General features: G+C 43.0%; 1 pseudogene; it reads left to right on the top strand.

Moving 5' to 3' along the window:
* Positions 1–399: 399 nt before the first annotated feature.
* Positions 400–736, top strand: LOC100618489 (small integral membrane protein 1-like; annotated as a pseudogene).
* Positions 737–3283: the final 2547 nt, after the last annotated feature.

The following is a 3283-nucleotide window of genomic DNA, read 5'->3' on the forward strand; positions in this document are numbered from 1 at the left end:
AGGATATATAGTTATAAAAGACCTTAGATATCATCTATTGAACTCCTCATCCCCTTAATTTATAGTTAAGAAAAACAGACCAAGTCCAGCTAGCAGAGCTGAGCTGAGCTGGTGACCTCCCAAGAAACCCCCAAGCCACTTCTGCCCAAGGCCAGAGACGCCCCAGAGGAATCTTCCTCCGCCCCATCTCTTGGGCCAAAGCCGGGGCCCGGGGGAGAAGGAGAAAGTCTCAGGTGAGTGAGCCTGAGACAGACAGACAGAGAGCGCGCAGCCCTTCCTCAACCAACACTGTCTCCTAAGACCGAAAAGACTCTTGGCACCTTCATCTTCCCGGAGAACCTCAGCCAGAATATGGGCTCCGCTCTAAGGCCGGCCCTTTCTCACTCCCACCTTGAAAAGATGGAACCCCAGGAGAGCGCAGTCCAGTACAGCCAATGGAACAACAGCCAGGATGAGGTCATCATGAATGTGTCAACCCCAGAGAGCTCTGGCTGTGAGCGGGTCTACAATAAACTATGCACCGGGAAGCTGGGCATCGCTATGAAGGTTGCAGGAGGAATCATTCTATTCTGAGTCATCTTCATCATCCGCCACGTCACTGGGTACTACATCCACAAGTGCAAGTAGCACTTGTCTGAGCCTGCTGGACACCTTTTCAGAGGAGCCCTCCACCCACCCAGAGACCTCTTGCTACCTGGCCAAGATCATCAGGCCAAGGTTGGCCCTTGAGGGCACATACACCTATAGAGATAGACACACACACATATACACACAAAGGGACAAATATAGACACATAGACTCTTTTTAGAGAAAGAGAGGATACACTGAAACAAATACAGAGGCAAACACTGGATGAGAGAGAGAGCAACACAGATAAACCAAGCCAAAACATTGGCCTGAGAGAGACTAGAAAGATAAGACAGATACTCTGATACAGATACACAGAGATGCTAAGAGACAGACATAAGATTAGGTACACTCAGAAACAAAGACATTTTTAGATGGGACAGAGATTGGCAGGACAACACAGAGACATGCAGGCTGATTTACTGAAAGACTGACAGAAAAGCAGATACACACTAACAACAGAAACAAATCTCTTCTCTCCTACCCCAGGATAGAATTCCAGACCAAGCCATCCATAACCCAGCCCTCCCCTGCCACATTCCAGCCCCAGCACACTCGGTTATTGAAGCCCAGAATGGCAACCATCCCTCCTTGGTCACTCCTGGTTCTCCTCACCAACTAGATAACCTCTCCTTTGGATCTGTGACTGCCCTCAGACAGCCAGAAGTCCAAGAAAGATGAGAAAAGCCAAGAGACAGTTTTATCCTTCAGAAACCTTCCCAGCGATGACTTTTGTTCATGGCTACAGTCAGACCCAGAGTCCCTATGCAGTGTCTACCCACCTCTACACCATCCTTGGTGAAAGTAGGACCTAGAAGGGAGAGAACCATTTGGTTGGTGAAAGCCACAGTGGGAACTCATTACCAAACTGGAATTCAGAATGGGAATTAAGGCCACTTCTGGGGTTCAATTTCTGCCCATCCCTTCTCTAATCACAGAGTGGGGAAGTTAAATATGTCTCTTGCTGTGAGTATTCCTCTTCCTCTGCTCCCTCATTCCTCCACTAGTTCTACTACTTGAGAAATTTGACACATTTTATGCCCAATTTCTATAGAAATTTGTTGAGGAAGAGGAAGGTAATGCCCACTCATCTCCAGCAAGATTTTTTAAAAGGAAGGTAGCATTGTGTGTAGCAAAGAGGGACTTTCACCATCTATAAAATGGGATAGACTAGATGACTTTGAAGGTCCTTTCCATCTATGGGAGTAATTCAATATAGAATTCTAGCAAAGTCAAAAATTTCCAATGGTTCCCAAAAGTCAACAGGGAAATTCCTAGCCTTACCTCTTAACTCCTTGTTCCAGCTCCACCGTCCTCCCCAAGGCTAAGAGGCACCTGCAGCTGTGTCACTGGTCTCTGTGTGTATGTGTGTGTAGGGGGAAGGTCTCAGCCTTTCAGCCCTGGGACCATTGTAAGTTATCCCCTCTGGTTATTCCTCTGCCCTTACCTGGATTTGCCCTCAATTGCTACACATAAGTCTCAGGGAATTCTATTCCCCTGGCCTGCCCTGAAGGTAGAAAACCCCAGTAAATCTGAATTGGAGGGCTCTGGTATTTCTGATGGACCCTGGTCACCAGTTCCACAAAGACTTAGAGCCAAGAGAAAGAGGTTTCTATCCTGAGGAACCTTCCCTCCTGATCCCTGACCTAACCTCAGAGGCAGGGGCTGAGCCATGGAAGACTGGGGTGTCCTGGGTATTGAGCCCCAGCTTCCACATTCCCCAAGCCCCTTCCATATGCCTGCTATTCTTTTCAGAGAAGCAGAATAATAGAATGATAAAGAAGAAATAAACACTAGATGGGAAAGATTTTAATAAACAGACACTAACTTGCTGTGTGAAAAAAAAAAGAAAAAGAAAAACAGACCAGCAAGGAGGAAGAATATTCCCAATGCCACACAGGTAGAAAAGCAGGAAAGTCATGATTTGAATTAAGGTTCTTTAATTCCAAGTCTAGTGTTCTTTCTATTATATTGGGAAAAAACTCTTAAGGATCCCTATTTTAACTTTTTCATTTTTCAGGAATGGATAACCAGAAATGCAAAATATATTGCATTATGGCATCAGAACTAAAATTCAAGTCAAAAAATTCCAGATTAAGTACTATTTCTCTATGGCATATTACCTTACCTTGTGGAAGCCATACTGCCTTTTTATGCCCATGTAATACATATACATACAAAATGTATTTAATTTTGATAATGAAATTCTTGAAGATAGAAGTTGTCAGCTCATCTTGTAAGTAAGCCATCATTGGTATTTAGCCTCCATTTTTACTTGCTTGTTCAAGAACTAAAATCACTTCAAGCAAACTAATGTTAAAAAAATAAATAAACTGATGAACTGTTTGCAGTTTCACTCTAATTTTCTGGTTAAATTTTAGAAAAAACTGATCACACCTGCCCTCCTCCTTTTTATTAATACCCTGACACTAATATTCATACATTAGATTAGCTTGCATTATTATATTGTTTGAAATTCTTGAATAATCAATCTGAAAAGAAGGCTTTCATATTAAGTTAATCACAGGTTTTGCCATAGCTAAAGGTTATCAGTCCTATTAATTTCAATTAAAATGTCAGGAATTCTCTAAAGAATACTAATGGGCTAGTATAACTCCCTTTGTTAATACCCACACTTATATGTATATATGGAAAT

Source organism: Monodelphis domestica, chromosome 7 (genome assembly GCF_027887165.1).
Source record: "Monodelphis domestica isolate mMonDom1 chromosome 7, mMonDom1.pri, whole genome shotgun sequence".
Taxonomy (NCBI): domain Eukaryota; kingdom Metazoa; phylum Chordata; class Mammalia; order Didelphimorphia; family Didelphidae; genus Monodelphis; species Monodelphis domestica.